The 22,894-nt window shown below is 36.9% G+C and overlaps 1 protein-coding gene and 1 non-coding gene across 2 annotated transcripts in view; both read left to right on the top strand.

Moving 5' to 3' along the window:
* Positions 1-22,894, top strand: part of LOC106663357 (putative phosphatidate phosphatase) — a 53,919-nt gene that overhangs the window by 13,226 nt on the left and 17,799 nt on the right. The window lies entirely within an intron of this gene.
* Positions 19,111-19,235, top strand: LOC112126864. Its single transcript, XR_002910268.1, has one exon. It is a non-coding gene; the product is annotated as a U5 spliceosomal RNA (small nuclear RNA).

Below are 22,894 nucleotides of genomic sequence, written 5' to 3'. Positions count from 1 at the left end.
TCGTATTTGGGCTAGATAAAAGACACTACTAAGTGGGTAGTCGGAGACAGCGAGGAATTAGCAATTTGCAGCTAATTCTTGGATTATCTGCGGAGGTGTTTTCTTCCTGCAATTGCTTAAGAAGAACGAAATGAGCAACCGCCGCCAAAGAGGTTTTAATAATCCGTCCGGACATATTTCTCGAAAAATTCGGTTAATCTGCTAAGATGTGTCATCTTCCTGTCATATGATTGTTGTGTCATTCCAATTGTGATTCCACCGAATACGACTTGGAACCCTCGTCATTTTTCTGGCCGAATCGAGAAACGAAGTTCAACCGGAGAGGAGAAAACATGATCTCGTCGTAAAAATACAGCGATTGGAAAGGAAAAACAAAACCACTATAGTACAAAACATCCTTGTAATCAATATCTGAATTTCCTCCTGTGGCTATCTTGATTTAGAAATTTAGACCAGTGTGAAATTCTCTTTTTGGCTATCTACTGGTTCACTTCAGCATACTTTCCCGTGTGCTTAATTGTGGTTCTGGTCTGATGGGCGTGACTTACCACCTCTCTAGTTAATTTTTTATTGCCAGAATGTAGCAGAAATGTGTTGATTTTTTATTTTCTCGTTAATTTTTGGGTAGTTTAAAACGCTCACTGTCCACTGCAATTGAATAATTTCAATTGCCGATTGTGATCTGCTCTTAGTACATACTCCATACCGTGGAATGAACTCATCTTTAGGAATTTAATCACTTTCCTAAGTTGCATTTGTAATATATTTCGTTATTGTTGTTGAATTTACAACTGTTCCGATGCCTCTGTCTTCTTGGCAAAATCAGCAAGTATTTTTTTATTATGCACGTGGTCAGTGTAGGATCCTTCAATTTCATCCTACATAACGAAAGATAGACTTTTGTCTTTTTGTTCGAAATTATAAACTTATGTTCTACCGATACTCGGTTACTTATTATGGGTCAGATACTCGCGGTGATCAAGATGATTTCACCGACTCGCAGACCAAAACGGAGCAACAACTTTAACACAGCCAGACAGGCTACTTTACTTGAAAGGTATGAAACCTTACTATCCACTCAGATCCCCAAATCACATTTATACTCGAAACTGGAAAAAGTAGACGCCTCCAACCTCGAACTTCATCTCAACCTTCTAGTCCAACACCTTTCAACCCGAACTCTCCCAGGCAATCCTCTAAGACTCCTAAATGCACCGTTGGCATCGCGATTTCCTCCCTAGTGAGAAAAATGTACAGTGCTGTGATAAGAATTAATTCAATGGTTTACCTCTCCACTATAATACTGTTATAATTGAAAATCTATGAAGACAACAAAATTAGTTGGATCTGAAGGTAATTAAAGAATGACAACAGGAAAGAAATAAAGAGAAGAAGAAATGTAAATTTCGAATCTTGGTTATAATTAAGTCGGCTCTGGCCATTAAGGCGGCTTTGCACCAGCTGGACAGCAGTTTTTTTCAGTTATAGTAAGGTTGTATAAAATTACTATCTCATAAATATTGTACTGTTAAATGAATAAAAGTTTTGCCTATACGTTTAAATGATTAATTATAATTGTTTGTTTGTATTAATTATATTGGTTTGTGTTTTATTACTTTTATTACGGAATAATAATAAACCCCGTATAATACGTTTCAATGGTACTTTCTTCATTAAATCAAGTCCAAACCATCCGTAATGCAATTAGCAGATTTTGAAATTAACTTTCGCAGGACCAGAATATTTAACATTTTATTACGGGCTTCCTGAAGCTAATTTCGCCATTCTAATTAAACATAACACATTCTAATATTTTTCAATGTTCTAACAAATTTATTGAAAGAGCTGTGAGCAGTTGCTTTGTTAACGCATTTTTGGTCATTTTTACACCCAAAATGATTTTTTTCTTGGCTCCTGTGGCATATTGGACGGAAACCCTCGGATCTGCATTCAAAGACACCTTGACTGGTTATACAGATTAAACATTAACTATCGAGCCAAAAGGCTAGACTGTACTAGAAAGGCATTCATATACCATTTTTTTTATTCTCCAAAAAAATAGTTTTAAATGTGTGGTGTTTAGTGACCGTTAGTTAATGATTATTTGGAGAACGTGAGATGCGGTCTGGTGTGACGTAGGTTTGGAAAAACATTTTCTTTATCGTGCCAACGTTTCGATCCTTATCGAGATCATCTACATGGTCTGGGATTTATAAACATTGTATTTCGTGGTCCTCTTGACCAATTAATATATTACAATTAATTAAGGTTTTTAGTTGAGATAAAAAAATTCAATGGCACGAGCGGGATTCGAACCCACGATCTTCGCCTTGATACGCCGCTGCTCTACCACTTGAGCTATCGTGACCTCGATCCACTCGGACACTAACTTCCCATCTCAACCCCACGGATCGAGGTCACGATAGCTCAATTGGTAGAGCAGCGGCGTATCAAGGCGAAGATCGTGGGTTCGAATCCCGCTCGTGCCATTGACTTTTTTTATCTCAACTAAAAACCTTAATTAATTGTAATTGTTTAAATTGTACAAATAAATGTAGATGTGAAAAAATGAATTTATATAAGCTAGAAATTTTAGACTCAATCAAAGTATTTGTACTCAGTCAAAGTGTTTGTTTTCTGTTAAATGTGTCATTATTGTGTGTTGTGTTAAGAGTGACACAATAATGACACATCTACACAGAAAATAAACACTTTGAGTAAAAATACTTTGATTGAGTCTAAAATTTCTAGCATTGTATAAATTCATTTTTTTACATCCTAAATGTATTTGTATAATTTAAACAATGTTTATAAATCCCAGACCCTGAAGATGATCTCAATAAAGATCGAAACGTTGGCACGATAAAGAAAATGTTTTTCTAAACCTACGTCACACCAGGCCGCATTTCGACTCGTATTGTGTTTGTCACAATAGTCAAAATATTACAGCATTCAAACCTACCTAGCAGTTTAATTGAATGTAAAAAAATATATATTCATCTTCTTGTCTGTTTCTGTGGCAATTCTGTGACGTCTTACTTGGGAACCCAACCCGTAACATATTAAGTGATTCCTTTTTGTCGCTTTCTAGGGAATGTGACGAGATGTCATCGGGTCATAGAAATCACCCGTCTTGATAATAAATCGGGGTATTAAAAGGGAGATAAGCCGAGCTCAAACACACAAGCAGAGACGACCATAAATTAGAGCACGTTCGGGTCAGGAACGCCTTTGAGAAGAAAGGACCGGCGACCAAAAACTTCGCCCAGGAAATTCATTCCAAGCATTCCGTTTCACGCCGTCTCTATTTGCCCTCTCGATAATTTGAAAACAAAATATAATTTATCAAGTGTGATTAAAAAATTATTGACCTTGTGTGGATGCTAAAAGTGGATTGCTATGTTCTGAAAAAATGGAGAGCTTTAACGCATACGACATTCAATTGTTTTCGGTTTGTAGCAAACAACAACTGGAGCATACGTTATAGCTTGAAGCCAACGGTTTTATGGCTGATAAGCGATAATAATAAATGGGAAAAACAATATTCGAATGAATGAAATGTTCCATAGCTTTCCACGTACTCAGGATGAGTAAATATATCCAGTCTTCTATGCCTGTATCAGGTGTTGTGTTTATGTTAATTTATTGGAATAAATGTAATTGCATTAATTTTGCACAATACACGCATATCGGAACAGCAAAGAGTGAATGCTGGAATACAACAGAGATGTAACCATTAAATTTGTTAAGCAATGCGAGGCTAGTACCAGTACAATCTGCTGCCAAATAGGTAATTATAGGTTGGACGATAGGTACACAGGATAGTAAAGAACACCCATCCTATGGCCAGATGTTAGCTGGGTTTTTAATCTAATATTTTCCCCTTAAAAGAGAAAATAATGTGATACAATAATAATTTAGTTATAATTTAACCAGCTGGATGCAAGAGTCACTAGATCGAAACTCCATTAAACGACTGTGTTGAATATATACATTTATAAATAAACATTTTTGTTCTGTTCTGTATAAGTTGTGACGTCGATTAGTTTGAGGACCGCGCTGGCGGAGTTGTTAGGGTGTCCGACTCATTTTTGCCACACTAGCGGTCTTGGGTTCGAATCCCAGCCTTTTTTAATTGTAAATAGTATGAACAATGTATTGCAAAGTGGTTTGACCCGTCCGCGAAGCACAACGAGTAGTTGGACGTTAAGCCCTCCTCTAAGACAGGAATTACTTTACTTTTTTAGTTAATTTTAACTCTTCAAAGAATGCACCAATTCGAATAGCAAAGTTCTGTCATTTTTGGTGTGCTGTGTGAGTAGTTGATTTCTTTAATAGGGCAGCTAAATCTAGCAAAATTAGCACATAGAATAAGTGCAGACACGGTCCCAAAACGCTGCTCTGCGATACTCCACCTCTAATGTCGTAAAACCTTCACTTATGTATATTCACTTGGATTTTCTCATATGTCATAGGTATGATGTTCATTGAACACCTCTGCATACATCTTTTGAAAAATTTGTCGGTATTGAGTTAGTAAGTCTAATCTAACATATATTTATGCATTCTTATTGTTAGAGAAAGTTAAAAAAAGTCAATTTCAAAAGCTTTTTTCTACTTTTAAAACCAGAAACACGTGTGACTTTTTTTTGAGCAACCACAAGAAAAAATATCGTCCTTAAAGAGCGAGGACCTCACTTCGTATAAGAAAAAAGTTAATTAAGTCAATTGGGCTTTAAATGCACGACCAGCATAGTCGCCTGGAGCGTAAACCCACTCACCGCCCTACCCTTCACATGTAATGTGAAGGGTGGGCCTGTGTGCTTGGAACCTAAGAATAGGCTTTTCTTCGATATGGGATTTCCGCTCAACTAGGGTAGATTAAGCTCGGTTTGGAAAAAAAAAATGTTTCCATACTGCCTTCGACGTTTCTCTCTTCTGTATATTACGGTGTGAACCTGATTAACATCTTGGCATACATCTGAGCCCTAATCGCCGGCAAATCCGTCCAAAAGCTCATCTACACTCAAAATGGCAAAATTACTACAGCGAGAATAGAACAAAGACGAATTGTACTTAGTTAACTTCACACTGAGTTGTCCGTATGAAACCATGTGAAAGGCATGTCAAAGGACTTCGTTTCATCCCAATTAGCTCCTGCTTGTTTTTTAATTGTTTTCAACGAAATGATACGCCCATTTCAGCTTTCATCCAATTAAAGAATAGACTTCGAAAGATTCGAGACGCTCTGTTGACCGTAACACTGTACTACTAACGTACATTCTGTATCAGGGCTTTCCAAACATTTTAGCCAGCGGACCTTTTCACAGAACAAAGTCCATGACGGATCCCTCTCATTCAATTATTTAAAATTAGATACTTATAGTATGTAGTAAATTAAATTAGCCAGTCCATTCCTAATTAGAAGACATTAATGTGAAAACAAACATTAGATTGACATACTTAACTTTATAAAACACGTAACACGAAAATCAAATTGGACACGGAACGGAATCAAAAGTTATGTAAAACTCGATTCAATTTAAAAAGTATTAATTTGAACATTAATGAATTAATGGGAAGAGTGCAGTTGTTTTAGCCTGCAGAATTAGGCAGACACAATAGTTGGGTTCAATTTTGATAGCTGGAGACGGATGTATTACATTATATCTCGAACTATTGGGAAGTAGTGCTCAAAGGACATCTCCCAACTTCGAAGGTGCTCACTTATTTTATCAATCAACGTGCAATTCGCAGCTCCAGTGTGTTTTCTTTAAAAACAATCATTTAACACAGGAAAATACTCCATCTCTTCCTTCTCAACAGATTCAACCCAAAACTGGATTTTACTTTTGAAGGCGTGAACTTTGTCATTAGCATCGAAAGTACTTGATACTGTTCCCTTCCAAAGAAAGACTCATCTCATTCAGTTTCATGAAAAAATCTGATAGATATATTGCCATTTCTCATCATTGAAACCGTTGGCCAATTTGAAAAATGTAGTCCATCAACAGAGATAAGATTTCAGTCTAGAGTATGAAGTAATGTTGAAATTGAAAACTGTTTGAACAGCCATTCATGGTCTTGCAGCATTGTACCTTGAGTGTTGGGTAGTGCTGCTTAAGAGAACATCTCCCAACTTCGAAGGTGCTGTCTTATTTTATCAATCAGCGTTCAGTTCGCAGCTCCAGTTTGTTTTCTTAAAAAAAAAATCATTTAACACAGGAAAATACTCTTCTTTCTCAACAGATTCAACCCAAAACTGGATTTTACTTTTGAAGGCGTGAACTTTGTCATTAGCATCGAAAGTACTTGATACTTTTCCCTTCCAAAGAAAGACTCATCTCATTCAGTTTCATGAAAAAATCTGATAGATATATTGCCATTTCTCATCACTGAAACCGTTGCCCAATTTGAAATTGTGGTCCATCAACAGAGATAAGATTTCAGTCTAGAGTATGAAGTAATGTCCATCAAACATTCGTATCACTAGAAGATAGACTGGTTGGCTTTGTCAAAATTGAAAACTATTTGAACAGCCATTCATGGTCATGCATCATTGCACCTTGAGCTGTCCGGAAGTAGTGCTCAAAAAGCATTTCCAAACTACGAAGATGTTGACATATTGCAGAATCAACGTGTTCGTGCTCCAGTTTGTTTTCTTTTAATAAATCAGTTAATAGAGGAAAACATTCCACTTCTCTCTTCTCAACAAACCCAAAACTGATTTTTCTTTTGACGGCACGAACTTTGTATTAGTATGTAGAAAGAGACCTTCATTTTCGTCAAAGTATCTGATACATGTGACAGTATTTATTGCCAATTCTCATCATTGAGAACGTTGGCCAATTTTACATTGTGTATCCATCAACAGAGATAAGACTTCAGAACTTTCTACCTATAATCGTGAAAGTGCTTTCCCAACAGATCACCTCACTTCTGTTTGGAGAAGCAGGGAATGATGAAGACATCCCATACGTCACACTATTGTGTAAAGTCTTGATTTCAATGGCCGCGCCTTGATATAATTAATAATTTAAATAGACTTATCCTAAATGAGGCTGGCATTTATTTCATCAAGGTTTTCATAGCTAAAGCTTGTCTGTGGAAAACACAATACCTGGTGCAGCAATCCTTCGATTTACCTTTTATTTTGATCATTCGGCCAGTCATTGGTTTTGCACCATCTATGGACACGTCAATGCAATTAGACCATGAAATTTCGTTAGTTGTAAAAAATCGTATAACAACTGGTATACTTCAGTACTTGTTGCATTTGCAGGAAGTAGTTTGCCCAAGAGAAGATCCTCCTCCGAGTATTCGTAATGGTCAAAATTCAATAAAATAGCCCAACCCGCGACGTCAGTTGATTCGTCGATTTGGAGAGAAAATGAATTATGATGGATGCAAGAAACCAGCGATTCTTTCACATCATTTAATAAACCAAGTATCCATCTGTTGACAGCATTGTTTGATAATGGCACCGAACATATAAGTTTTACTGCTTTTTTGACAAGCATGCAAGATACATTAACGTTAACACACGGCTATATGATGGTTTCAGCGAGTTGAACAGACTGTGCCTCTCGATAGCTTATCAAGTAAGACTCTTTTAGTGAGCTTTCATTAACAGTTTTTACATGAGTTGTAATAAAGGTTTGAGAAACAACCAGTTCAGTGCGCTTCCTCAGGAAAAAGTCAGCCTGTTTCTCCCGGAGTTTTGGGTGTGTACCCTCAAAATGGCTATGCAATTTAACTGGAACCATTAGAACTGTTTGGAAGGATTTTCGCGCAAATCGTACACCGAGCTTTGCCCTCGTCAACCTGTGTATATCCCAAATCTAAATAGCTGTCGTAGTACACACCAACACTGGCAATTCGGCCTGCCCCTATTCAGAGACATTAGAATTTGAGCAGGCTGGATCCTGCTGAGGTGCTTTTGTATAATACCGATGAATTTAATAACAGTTCTACATCATACAGGACAAGGGCGGATCCAGGCTGGTCATCAGGGCGGGGGAAGTCGATTTTTTTGCACAGGGGACCTAAAAACTTGCAAATTGAAAGAAAACTACACATCGTTTTTCGTCCGAACGCAATACTTTCTCCTCATTCAAAGAAAAAACTGAAAAAAAATCACTTAATTTAAATGTTTGAATAGTTTAATTTCAAAAAGGCATATAATTTTCATAAGTTTCCAAAACGTTTTTCCGTCAGAGTCTGCAATGTAAATGTTTTTAGTCACAAACATTAACGAAAATACAAAATTTATCGCCAACTTAGGGGTTATCACATCAAGAGATCGAATAAGAAGATTAGAGGCAGAAATCAGAAAAGCACCAGAAGGACATGTCTAATCACGAAAAAAATCATGGTCTGCAATGTAAATTTTTATCATAAAACATAAACGAGCAAAAAAAACTCTCACGGCAGTAAGTAGTGAGAGGTAGACTTCTTTCCTTTGCGGAACCAATCCAGCGGTGCTAAAAATTTGCTACTTTAAAAATTATAGAATAATTTGGAAACCATGGGTATATATTATTATTTATTTTATACAAAACGTATTGCTATTGCATCATAAACGTATTGCAATAGGATAAAAAAATTAGTCAAATATTTTTGTTTATTATTAACAGCTGGCGTTAAATTAAATTAGATTCGGGCCATTTTTTCCTAGACCACTGAAAATAAGGCAAATAAAAGAATGGTTTACTAGTTAACTACCTAATTTGAAATTTTATTTAAGCTATTTAATTAATTATTTTCCCGTGTAATTTGAGTATTACGTTTTGGTAACAATGTGAGATTTACGGAAAATGACGTATGATGGCAATACCATATTTTTTTTAATAATATCCACAATTTTAAGGACTTTTGCTTTTGACTGTGATTTCACTGTTAATTTAAAAGAAATCTTGGCATATTTGGTAACAAAAAATTAAGAAACGCCTACGGTTTTATATTATTATAAAACAGAAATTAATTTAAGCTTTTAAACGAATGAAACTAACGAAACGAAAGAAATTAGGTTTGAACGTACCGTATTTGAGAAAAAATCCTGATTAAAAATGGGATTTTTTCAAATTATGGTAACTTTTAAAATACTGCTTGGATTTGAGCCAAACCGGGTTGCAAGACGAATCCAGCTTAAAAACGGTACCAAAAATGCCAAAATCCAATAGTGAGGGGCGGAGCTAGGAGGGAGTGAAGTTAAACAAACTGATCTGTTTTGCGGGAGAAAACGCAAAAATGGCTAAAATTTTGATTGATTATTTTTTATTTTAATTGCCTATAACTGTGCGACCACCAGTCCGTTTGGCTGAAAAACAATCCCAACCGTCCTTATAGGATTCTTTACCACCCTGCAAAAATTCATTGGTATGCGTTCAAAAATGCAACCGCAAGAGAGCGCTAGATTTTTGAAAGAAATCTACCTAAAATTACACATCAACATACAAGTTTCTTGATATCAAATCGAGTGATCGAAGTATCGAACAGGGAGACAAAAAAGCCAAAGCGTGGCAAGTTAAGAGGAAATTGATTTAATTTGGGGAAGGTATATCAGAAGTAACAGATCAAGGTTTATATAATCCTAAGACATATTACATATAACACATAACATCTTCACTTGACTCCGGGAGGGGGGGGGGTAATTCCTCTTTTGCACCCCCCTTGGATCCGCCACTGATCCAAGAAATCATATACTTTCTATTATACCAAGTTATTATATGCCATACAAAAACAAAACAGGTAAAATTATAAATTAATGTATGGTGATTATTGACCGTTAATCGATAATATTCAGAAATCGTGAGATGCGGTCTGGTGTGATGTAGGTTTCAGAAAAACATTTTCTTTATCGTGCCAACGTTTCGATCTTTATTGAGATCATCTTCAGGGCTCAAAGTATTAAAGTCATAAAACAGCAATATCGCACTGGCACTCTCAACACGACACGCAAGAATGGCACAATTACACGAAGACAAACACTTTGAGCCCTGAAGATGATCTCAATAAAGATCGAAACGTTGGCACGATAAAGAAAATGTTTTTCTGAAACCTACATCACACCAGACCGCATCTCACGATTTCTGAATAATTATAATTTAATTTTATACGCGGTTGACACTTTAGATATTACTGACCGTTATCTCATATCAATGACATTTATATAATATTATAATTACTTTACTGGCGTTATTCCTCAATCGCTTAAATTAAAGCATGAAGAAAATGCCGGTAAAATCCAAAGTTGTTTATTCGTTTTACTGGCTCTGTACCATTGGATTATTTTTATTTCGTCACATTCTCCTTAGGAACAATTGGATAAAGGAGTACCGACCGGCAATAAGCTTTGTTGTGGTTGATGATGATTCTAGTTGATGAATCGCCTTCATTGCTTCTTGCCACTATCTCTGAAGAAATATCTCATATTGACAGCCTAACAGGGAGAGAACGTGTTAACCGCTTTTGGCTCGCTGACAACTGGGGAGTGGAAAATTAAGCCTATTTACGTGGTGTTTTCATTTTTTACCCTTAATTTCATCTTATTTAAAAGTAAGGCCAAGTAGAAACCATGTCAGTTATTGATTAATAAGATTTCTAATAATTTAAAACTCTACAGTACAGACACTTGAACAATCTGCATTCCAACGAATCTCAACTTACGTAATGCTATATATAATATTGTTGTCCTAAAACCTTAGTCAACCACAAAATATTTAGTTTCCAACATGTTTTTTTTAGTCCTTGACTTGATTAAAATGTTTTTGTTTTTTATTCTAAATTAATTACATGAAATTTAATATTATTCTGTATTATTATACGATTAAGTGTAATATTGTTTTACTGTCTATGTAGAAGACAAACAACTTTTACAACCAAACAATATTCAATTAATAATTTATTCTTTATATTCTTCTGTTTTTATTATTTTAAAATAAAAAGAAATAATAAGCTCAGATTAAATGTACAAGATATCTTGGATAGCAAGAATTTTAGGTGAACAAAAAGCGGGTGGATCTACAAGACCATATATGTCTTTGACCTATTTTTGGGATGTCAAAAACAAACATAATCTTCTTTCTCAGAATAGAACCATAAAAGAGAAGTGGATAAACTCTAAAGGTTTTAGATGTAGTAAGCTTATGTTAAAACCTCACCAAAACTAGCAAGCTCACTGCTACAGTTAGAGAGTGCTTAACTCGGAGTGATACGACTACCAGTCTGAGAAAACATTAACAAAGCATCAATATTTAGCTGTATCACTGCCCAGGATAAGGAATTCTTGCAATAACCTAATACTTCTTAAGGAAAGGATCGAGTCGAATGCACTGAACTAAGGAACTAGGAAAAGTGCAATAAGCCAAAAAGCTGCAGTATGTGGGAGCATACCAAACCATCGTTTTCCACTATGCTCATCATCATCAAGGCAGTGATACAGCTAAATACCAGTCACTGGCATCTAAGAAAACATCTACAAAACATGGGTATATTCAATGATGACCCCATCTAAAGGTTATACAATGAGGAGGAACAAACAGACACCCATATCATCTTCGAATTCAAAGGAACCACTCATTGGAGACATAACCTGGGGTACAAAGAAAACCCAGGGTAAGGAATTTAGCTACTGGCAATGGCCTAATACTGCTTAATGGAAGGTTCAAGTCGATTGAACTGAACTAAGGAACTAGGAAACGTACAATAAGCCAAAAAGCTGTAGTACGTGGGGAATAGCAAACCAACGTTTTCTACTGTATATCAGGGCAGTGATATAACTACATATCGGTCACTGGCATTTAAGAAAACATCTTCATAACATGGGTATATTCAATGATGACCCCAACTATTGGTTATACAATGAGGAGGAAGAAACAGCCACCCATGTCATCTGCCAATGTGATGCAACCGCTCAATGGAGACATAACCTGAGATAGAAAGAAACCCCAGGGAAAGGAATTATAGCAACGACAATCAATGACCTAGTACATCTTAGGAAATGGATCGTGTCGATTGCACTGAACTAAGGAACTAAGAAAGTACAAAAAGCCTGAAGGCTGCTTGGGTGACACAAAACTCCCACTTCCTAATCTCCATATTCACCATCATCATTATCATCAACTGTACATTTAATAAACCATAGTTCGTCTACGAAATTCCAAATTGAATCGTGCCAAGAATTCGAATAATAAATTAGTAAAGATTTGTAGATAATGTATTTCTTTTCTAACTCCCCTCTTTCATTATGCATGGAGCTTTTAGTCCTAATCATAATTTAACATCCACCGGATGAAAGCATCGCGGCGTTTTCCAGTGCATCTTCTAATTTTAGTTCAAAATGAACTCACGGAGACGGTATAAAAATGCTCATCACGTACGGATCGACCACCACGCTAGAAAATAAAGTAATTAACCATCAATGAATTGTTTCCACCAATCAGTAACCGTTCATCCACGGATAATTACATGGAGTGAACTACATATTTTATTATTAAACTTTGACTAGTTAGATGGGACGTGAAACTTAATATATTGAAATAATAATCGTGTTCGTAGGAAGAGTAGGTCGGTTTTGACCTGATAAATCGTTAAATTCACTAGACGCCACACAATATTCGGGTTTAATTATAAATCTTATTGGTATTTATTTTAATCAATTCTTAAAATAAGAATACAAGACGATATTTCTCGAAATATTTATTTATTTACACCAGCACCAATTGCTGTGTTTAAGTAAATTTTGATACGATCTTAGAACACAAAACAAGACAAAATGAACACAAAAATATAGACAAATAAAAACACAGGACCTATTCACTTGTAGTCACTCCTATGATTAGCGTTAATCACATTCACTGTCACCTAAGAGGTCACTGTCACTAACGTTTCAATCGTCCGGGAGGGTTACTTGGAAGGGGTGCTGGAGGAAAGGTTTCTGACATGAGGGTTTGCGTGAATGGATAATTGTTTGTGAATCTTCTTGTAGCGGTTTCCGGATGAGATGACAAGATCAAGGGCAGTGCCATCCGTATAAAGAAGGATAGTTTCAGAAAGGGTAGGAATGTTTGCGTTGTAGAGTATATAGACGATGGGTCATACTTCCTTGTGTCCATCTGTGCAATAGCAGGCTGATTTAGAGGGTACACTTGTGACATGAAAGTATCTGTCGGTATGGTAGGATTTCGGTAGTAGGTTAAGAGATGACTCTGTTGAACTTCCAGAGCAGCCCCCAGTGCCATACCCGATCGCGGGCTTGCTTCTCGAAGTAGTGGCATTTTTTCCGCTTGCCTTAACCCATGCCGATTTTTAATCTCTACTTGGACCAACGAGGGATTTTTTTATGGTTTATTGGGGGTTGATGCAGAATACAATCCTTTCCTCCACTGCAACCTAAACAGGGCTATGGTATAACCCCTACAGCCCTTAAAGCCATACCTTGAAAGATTCCTTTTAAAACTGACCACTTTCCTTGGTGCCTCTTCGTGGAACCTCTTGGGTATGAGATATGTCCTCCAGAAGTGGCTGTACCGTAAACGGGCTAACGCTTTACATTCCCAAAGGATATGTTGTGTCGATGTCTCTTCATCCTCCTGGCATAGCCGGCATGTTTCCGTCTTAGCTTTGCCCATTTGCTTAAGTTGATAGTTAAGAGGGTAGTGGTCCGTGTAGAGGCCTAAAATTTTTCTCAAATCCTGCCTGCGAGAGAGAGGAGATTTTTCGCCTTCCATTTTGAGATGTTTATAAATCTTTTAGCTTGCCTCGTACCTGGACTATTTGTCCAGTGTTTGAGTTTTTCTTTCTCATCCATTCTTCCAGTTCCAACTTAAAAACACATTCTGGAATAGTTAGTGTTGGTTCTGGTCCTATGGTTGAGAGGGTTGCCCCTTTTTTGGCTAGTCGGTCAGCCAACAAGTGATTCAAAAATTATCTTTCTCAGCCTTGAATGAATGAAAATAGTTAACCAACCAAAGGTCTATATCTGGAATTCTATTTTGAGATGATAGAGGTAAAATGTGTTGTCAAAGTAAATTCACTCGTCGAAACTCGTTTAAAGGCAAAATGTGTCATTTGGTTCTTGCATCCAGGAAACAACTAGTCCTTAGGCATATTTTCTCGGTTTAAGGTTGTGTGGGATATGTAATGTCGTATGTATGTCACAACCACTATCGTGCAATCGTTTACAATTTGATCTACATCATTTTCTTTAAATATATATTTGTTTTTAATATCCAGTCCCATCAAAGAACCAAAATAAATGGTAACCAACCGGTTAGGCAACTGGTACCGCTAAGGTTAAAGCACGGCGACTCATGACTGTTAGGTACAGGGCAAGCGTTCGAATCAAGCAGCCCTGCATTCGAACCTGACATACTTACAATTTTTTTTTTCAAAACCACCGAGACTATGAGAGTTCATATAACCTGGTAGCTGAAATACCCTCGTAACACATAAATAAAATACTAATTAATAACATAAATAAACTAAGTTTGTGAAAGTATAAATCTAATTAAAAATGGATTGTATTGATTATATCTATATGTAATCTAGTTTTGTCAATGAAAAGCCTAGAAAGTTTTGTTTCGTTAGAAGAAGAATCATTCTCACCCAACTTGGAAAATTTAAAATGAATCATACACGATTGACATATAGACTCATACTTTTGAGCCAATATTTCAAATAAGAAATTTTCAGAAAGGGTTAAGATCAAATATACCATGTTGTAACAACACCTGCATAGGTTTATCACAAATTTCGGATTTTTCCTATGCTTTATAGAATGTACACATCGTACGTTTATAGTTGGAAATAAATATACGATGATTTAACGAAGGAATGCTTTATTCCTAAAAAATGTAAAATAAAGTTTAAATCAAATTTCCAATGTTTTCCTTGTTAAAACATAATTTCGATTCAACAGAAAATTTTTGTTCATGAAAATTACGCGTCCACCAGTCAAACTCTCAATGGAAAATTCTTCGGGTAATTAAATGGCCACTGCCCTTAATTTAATGTACATTTATTGTGTCTTCTCGTCGTCTTAATGCTACTCACGGGATATTCGAGTCAATTAATATTCTGAAAATGCTGTTTGAACGGCACGACGTTTGGGCTTCAATCTCGAGCAACCCCGCCGCCTACCACGCGCTATGCCGAGGCACTTCCTCTCCTCGCGGCATAACTTGGACTGCGGCAGATGAAGCACGTACAAAAGTACGTTAAAAAGGGCAGTTTTTCACCGCTCAGGAATACATCGGTAATGATGCAATTGATCAAAACTGGTTCCGGTGAATGCATAATTTATAAGGCCGCTTGCAGTGGGTGTCAAAGCCTCGCGGGCCTTCTCAATCTTAAATACGGCCGATGTACCTCCGTAAAAGGAGGTTAGGGACGTGTCAACTCGCAGGCTGGACCGAAAATGGAAGCCGGTTCCTGTTCAAACTGTCCACCAGCCCTTCTCGAAATAGATGGCATCCTCCCATTGAAAAATGCTGTTTCGAGTAAATTTGAACGGCATTGGAAAATTTGAACACACGAAACAGCTTTTTCACATGGGAATTCAATTATTTGCTATAATATCAATATCAGTATTCAATTTTAATTTATTGTTACATTTTGTTTAACTATCTTTAACCATCTTCCGCGTAACTCCTTATTTTAAAAATGTGTCGTCCTCTGAACCATGCGTAGCAATACAGCAGTTTTTCCCGTTACGAAAATGTCAAACTCAATGTTTGTGAAAACTACTAGTTCAAACAATTTGTGAAGGCAATAACCACGATGAAATAAATTAGCAAAACCATGCGAGGTTTACATACGGACTTCTGGGCCAAAGCAGGAGTAACTATCCAGCATGTAGATAAAGGTTTCTCGATGTGTCCTACCTAGTTGAAGGGTGCAATTCCTTGGCTCTATATAGAGAGCGTTTAGTAATGCCAGCCGATATGAGAATCGTGTTTGAACACGGCACTGATTATCTGGATCCCCTATTGTATTTTTGTAGAAAAGTTGTTTTATTGCATATAGTACTGAAAGGTGTGTTTCCCTAGTGTATATTGACAGTAAATGTATTTATTGGCGGGAATGTGTAGTATGAGAAGATCGATGGTGGAAATATTGAATACCTCATTGGACCTCAATTACGTTAGTTATATGAACCCATACATGTTTAGCGATCATAATTGAACATATTAATTATTTCAATTAATTATTCTTTTTATCTAAGGTCTTGGTTGAGGTGAAAATGTTGGTGACACGATCGGAATTCAAACCCACGACCTTCGGCACAATGCTTTGCTGCTCTAACCACTTGAGCTATCGTGACACTAACTTTTTCATCTCAACCAAGACCCGAGATAAAAAAAAGGGTGATGGAGGAATATCGAGTACTCCACCACCCTGAGTGAATGATATGTAAATAAGAAAGAATGTATTTAAATTGGGTGTGAATGGATAGGGACTGAATGCGTAGGGAGATGAAATGACCTAGCTGTTGGTAGCCCCTGAAGCCAAACTTCGGCAGCTAGAAATATAAAATCTAGGTCTGGCCCGGACTGCCAACACCAGGGGTGGGTGATTCTCGAAGCCTACCAGTAATTTACTGAAAATTAAAAAAACTGAAATTGCCGGTGGCCAGCGAGATATATGTATANAGTGGATCGAGGGCACGATAGCTCAAGTGGTAGAGCAGCGGCGTATCAAGCCGAAGATCGTGGGTTCGAATCCCGCTCGTGCCATTGACTTTTTTTACCTGAACTAAAACCCTTAATTAATTGTAATATATTAATCGGTCAAGCGGACCACGAAATTAGTGAATTTAATGATTATTATTAATATTTCCACGTTACCAATCCGTCAACCACGGTTTTCTCCTTTCTTACATCAATTTCTTCATCTTTTAAAAAAAGCAATTACTCCACTAAAAAGGATATTAAATGGAGTACGTTTTCTGAAATATGCTGATCACTAGGCTTGGAAATAGTAGTTTAGAATCACCATAGAAAGTTTTTCAACTTAAAAAAAAATTGTTAAAGATCTCGCTACTAAAACGCTTATTTCACTAAGTTTAGTGTGAATCACATCTTATTAAAAATTTCACATATTTTTCGATGGTATCAACGGATTTGTCCAAATCCTTTTAGTTTTGGAGTTATCATTGTATATTTGAAGTAAGGTCGTGAAATCTTAAAAAATCAGAAAAAGGGGAATAACTCCAAAACTGATGAGATTCGGACCATAGTTAATTAGTACTTTTTGGTTCCATTTTGAATGTAGAATCTACTGGCAAAATTTGTAACACGAGTAGCCGAACACCCTGTATAGATTTTTATCGAATTAGCAACAATTTTTCTATCATGCTTAACTCGTTAAGACCTTTGACAATTATTGTCCTTCCACTTTTACGGTCTATCGGTCCAGGAAAAAACCATGCCTACATCCAGAATCACCAATATCCTCGACATACCTTCACATCCTTTTTGCGGTTTCGGATATGTGAGCTGATCCGGGTAGGTTACTCGTTTTTGTGAAATTTAAAGCTCAAATTACTCACACCATTTTTTGTAAAATATCCTGGCTGTTTGGCCGTTTTTGTGCCGCCCACTAACAGGTTTGAGAAGATTTATAAATAAAGTTAATTTTATTTATATTACACTTTTGAGGCCCTTCCTTGAAAATAGAAAAACTACTTTTTTTTAATTGTATTATTTTAATCACTTAAAATTCTGATTTCTATTTGATTAAACTTCCTTTTGTTTTTTTGATTTCGTGAAAGCTTCTGCTTGCTCGCAGAAACTTTTTATCTTCTCTTAATAAACAAAAATCATTGATTAACATCCTGCGTTAATTGGTTCAAGAATATAATGAAGGCATCCTTTCTCTTCCATCGTCTATCGTTATTTATTGGCGAATTAATGATGCTACGAATAAATATGGCTGTACTTCTCTTATCAGACTTCCTATAAACATCACTTTGATTATTTAAAATGCCTGTATGTATACTATGTATAAGCAGCACGTATCAGTGTTTCTGAATCATGGTACGTACAATGAGTCAAACAGGTATGCCCTATTACAAAAACTCCCCGGGTTCACAGGTTCACCAGTTCTTAGTACAAAGTTTTAAGACTATGTTGTATAGAAAATAAACAAGGAAGGTGATCCATTCGACCCTGAATGTTGATCACAGCGACATTGTTTTATTAAATCCGCAGTGTTTAGATTGGCTTGGCCATCAAAAGTTAACGTGCATTTTAATTCCTCTACGCACATTCACTTCCGCATTTTGTCCAACTGTTTGTTTGAAATAAATTTAAACATTAGTTAATTAACTAGTGTTCTAACGTTCATCGATATGGAGGATAGTCATGTTGTTTCATCACCTTCCTTTTCCACATAGTTCAGCTTTATCCGGCTAAGTTTGAGATATGATTAAGAGTAAAGAAAATACCAAGTATGGGGAGCACTTTAGGAACATATTGTATTACTTTTTTGTATATTTTATCAAACTGGGGCGATCAATTTCATAACCATGGTATTGTATCAACTATTATGAAAACACTTCCATATCCACTGAGATCCGTAGACTGAGACCTAAAACATTGCAATGCATCATTTTTCTATTTGCCCAAATGCATCTCGACTTTATTGCAATTAGAGGAAGCATATCTGAATATCTCAATGGCACTCTTAACACGACACACAAGAATGGCATAATTACGCAGAAAACAAACACTTTGAGCTCTGAAGATGATTTTAATAAAGATCGAAACGTTGGCACGATAAATAAAATGTCGGAACAGGGGACCCAAACACCAGCTGCCGTGTTCAAGCACGATTCCAATACCGGGTGGCACACATCTCTGTATGGAACCAAGGAACATGTGTAAACCTTCAATTAAGGTGGGACACATCGAGCAACCTTTTTCTACTTGCTTGACACATACCCGGGCTTCGGCCCAAAAGCAAGTACCAACATCTTAATCGGTTGATTTATTACTTTATTTGAGTCTTAATTGGGTGATTTATTTTTATTATGAATTCTTAATCGCCCTCTTCTAGGAATCAGATTCTCCGAGGGCCACCTATCGACAGTACTCTTGACACGTTATAGCTCCCTGGTCTCCCTTCATATCGAATAAATCTTTCGCCTTTCAATAAAGATTTCCTGGAGGGGGTCTCACTAAAGAGTCTGAAATATACTGATAGTCATTTAATTATTAATTTTTTTTTATTATCTGCATCAGTTTATACGCTGTTGTTCTTTTTCAAAGTGCATAAAAGAAGGTCCATCTTATATGTCAACTCGCCAGGATAAAAGTTTTTTTTTGCATAAACTTATATCTATTCTGTAATGTATGTAAATCTTATCAATTCTCCTTATCTGTGGTTAATTGGACATGAGACATTGATATTGTTATCAATTTCATTTATCGATCGTGTCTCAAGTGATGTAGGAAATGTAATGTCGTTGACAGTAGCTAAAAAAGCCCGATAAGACTTAAGTGAGCCGAGACAAGTGAATGAGAAACCTAATCACGTACATCGGTAAACACTCAATAAAATAAGTATATTTGCGATCCTGCTCATTGGGATTCCCTCGTCGGTGTCTGCTGGTTATTCTTCGTTTGCAAGTTTTTTAAAGGTAGCTAAGGGCCCATAAAATAACAAGAACACGGTTATATTTTAAGCTCGAGTACAATTTAAGCATCTTATATTAAGAAAGATTGACAAGATGCAGCCTCTAGGTCATAAACCGTTATTAAAATCCAATTTTTTTCAGGAACCAACATATCACAAACATTTCCTTTATTCCTGAACGGGAGCTATCACAATGCCTCAGAATTTTTATTGTTTTGTTTCTTTGTTTCTATATTTAGAATAAACATAGACAAGTTTGTAAATACATAAAAAAATGTCTGCAAAAGTCTTCTCATTATTAATATTTAAATAGGTCTCGATGCCATATGTCAATGTGCATGTTCAGCCCATTAAGTTCATAACAATAAAAAAAATGACTAATAAATCACACCGTCTAGGCAATGATCATTTTGGTCATTTTCAAAACATTTCCACTTCCCCCCCGTGTTGATGAGGTGTGTCTGAGCGTGCTTTAATGGAAACAAAGTGGCGGTTGTTGACAATGGGGAAGCGAAAGTGTTGTTTAATAGCCTCTGACCTTCCTCCTATAAATTAACTTGTAATATTGAATGTCAAGCGCTTCCTTATTCGGAGGGTGCCATGTATTTGTTTACAAACGGTGACAACTTCCCCCCTGGCGAGGGCTTGGGCGCACAGACGTGGAAGTTTCACACGCGGAACACCCGGGGAAAGGGAGGGATAGCCTTTTTTTTAATTGATTCACTCGAGTTTTACTTTAACACGAGTATGTTTTAAAACAACAAACGCCACTCAAAAAGTCTTGAAAGATGACTTACTAGTGCTCCCTCAAGATTGATTTTATGAAGACACGAAATGAATTTGAAGCGAGGAGGTCTCGAGGCCATCGTCCTTTGAGGCGAAGCGTCCTTTCTTCGGATCGGAAGTAGTGGAGAGGAATCGAGCAGTAGGGTCAGGATGGGTTGAAAAATTGGATTGTAACATGAAACTGGAAGGATCAATTCTTTAACGAAGGGAATGTTAAAGTTATTGTGAGGTTGGAGGCATAGTAAGGAGTTTGGATTCTTCTAAGGTCTTTTGATTGAAATACTTAGATCCGTTAAATTTTTTCCCATCCTCCACCCAGTGGGGCCTAAGGGAGGCCCCTTACCGGCGGAACAAACGGATACTTGGCATGCTAAATTCACAATTTTTGGTGAGGGGTTGATTTCTTAAGGACCTCTTAAGGACCTTCTTAAGCGTGTCCCCTACAAAGTACCATTTATTTAATCTTCCACTCTTACTTAACAGAGCGGTTCTTTCGTATCCGATCATATTACTCCGAGTAGTACTGTTCTCTGACCGCGGGGGCATGTGCTCGGACAAATCCTTTATACTGCAGATGTCCCAACTACACCTACCACTCTCCTCGTATCTTTGGCCCAGCTGTATTATCCACTCACCCCGATCCTGAAGTTGCTTCGGATGATCTGCAGGGACATATCAGATGTATAACGATTGGTGTAGATAAATGAAAGGAAGTGCGTCCATGTCACATTTACACTCCGAATCAAATCTCCTCTAACAATCTACTAAAACAATGTTCCTATCCTCAAATCCGACTTTGTTCGTTACCTTGGGTTCCGCCCAGACTCACGCTTAACATGTAGTCAGCATACACGACTAAAACAACAAGACCTAAACGAGCAGTATACTTACAAACGTATAGAAAGACAACAGCTATTGACGAAAAACAAACTTGCAATCTCGGGCGTATTGAATAGAACTGTGGGGAACCGCTAAAACTTCCATTATCCAACTTATCCAATCCGATCAATCTAAAGTCGTTCAATTATGGCTCAAATACTACCTTCCACAACGATCTTAAAATTCCAATTATTCAATAATTAATTCCTATAAGCTTTACCAAATCCCGCAATAAACTCTTCCTTCACCATAATCTTGCTCAAGCCTTGTCCAACAGAACCATTCCTACAATCCCTCAAGGGTCTCAAGAGGAAATGGCCCCCGACCTCCTTCTCACTCTCTCTCTCTTTCTCTCTCTAGTTTTTTTGTAAGACCTAAATTTAAGAGATTTTTTAAGTAAAACGATATGCATTCTTTCTCTCTCTGTCTAGGTCTTTTGGTCTCTCTCTTCTCTCACTCTGTCTCGGTTTCGGTCTCGGTCTCTTTCTCTCTCTTTCTCTTTCTCTTTCTCTCTCTCTCTCTCTCTCTCTCTCTCTCTCTCTCTCTCTCTCTCTCTNTCTATTTATCTATCTCCCTCCCCCTCTCTATCTATCTATCTATCAATCAATCAAATCAATCTATTTATCTATCTCCCTTCCCTTCTTTCTCTCGCTAATGGTAGGAGAAGCCGTTCGCGGGAGGCCCCTTACCGGCGGAACAAACGGATACTTGGCATGCTAAATTCACAATTTTTGGTGAGGGGTTGATTTCTTAAGGACCTCATTTAGTCGCACCTATAAATGGCCAATGAATTCAGTCCTTCAAATCCGAAATTCCCAGAATCATATTCAACGCTCCCTAATATGTCTCCAATACTACCCTCCACAACGACCTCAAAATATCCTTTATAAATAATTTAACCCCTCCAAATTTTCTCAGTTCCATGGTAAACTTACCACTCACCAGCATAACCTACCCCTATAATCTGTCATTCGAGCGGAGATCGACCCGGGACCTGTTCGCCAAGAACTATCCCTTTTTTAAAGTTGGTAGAAAAATTATGGTTGCTAACTCCCTACAAGACATAGTATAGTAAACTTGTATAATAAAATCCATAAAATACCAAAATATATTAATTTATACCGTTGGTAATAAATATTTTATTAGAAAAAAACGAAACTATGTCTTATTATCAACGTAAATACAAGGAGAAATATAAACAACGGAAAATAGGACACCGAGAATCATAGAATAACGGAAATAAAACCAGTATGGAAACTATCGGCCCTTACATGTTTATAGTGGAATAAAATGGGATTTATTATGAAAAATAAAACGCAATCACTGTCTTAATTTTAAAACATATATAGAAAGTCGTTTTATCTCATCTTCTTCGTTGTTCGTTTTTAGTTCCTGATATATTCCCACGGTGAAGGATGCTAGATAACTTTCGTAAGTATGTTACATGTTAAGAGGAAGATCTTATCAACCTCGGTAAAAGTCGGGCCACTGACCTTGACGTATGTCCATCCCGGTGGAAAGATATCTCCCACTGAGGCTTATTTGTGCTTACAGCATGCCTGGATGGGATTTGTCTCGCAGAGACCATCGA

The sequence above is a fragment of the Cimex lectularius genome, unplaced genomic scaffold (genome assembly GCF_000648675.2).
Source record: "Cimex lectularius strain Harlan isolate CLEC.00 unplaced genomic scaffold, Clec_2.1 scaffold79, whole genome shotgun sequence".
NCBI lineage: Eukaryota > Metazoa > Arthropoda > Insecta > Hemiptera > Cimicidae > Cimex > Cimex lectularius.
This window is presented reverse-complemented; position numbering and strand designations above follow the sequence as displayed.